Here is a 205-nt window from a genome sequence, read left to right on the forward strand (position 1 = left end):
GGCAGCTGAGCAGGTGACCCCTGTGCTCATTTCTTTGAAGTAACAGCTCTGCCCACCCTCTCCAGCCACAGCTCCTCAAGGAGGCCAGGGCCAGCAGTGAACCCTTCCTAAACACTCAAAACATGACTTAGTCTGAAACATGTATCATTTACTGAGTTCAGTGGGGTACAGCGTGCTGACACCTTCCAGAGCCTAGAGGGACAGT

The sequence above is a fragment of the Microtus ochrogaster genome, unplaced genomic scaffold (assembly GCF_000317375.1).
Source record: "Microtus ochrogaster isolate Prairie Vole_2 unplaced genomic scaffold, MicOch1.0 UNK18, whole genome shotgun sequence".
In the NCBI taxonomy this organism is placed as follows: Eukaryota; Metazoa; Chordata; class Mammalia; order Rodentia; family Cricetidae; genus Microtus; species Microtus ochrogaster.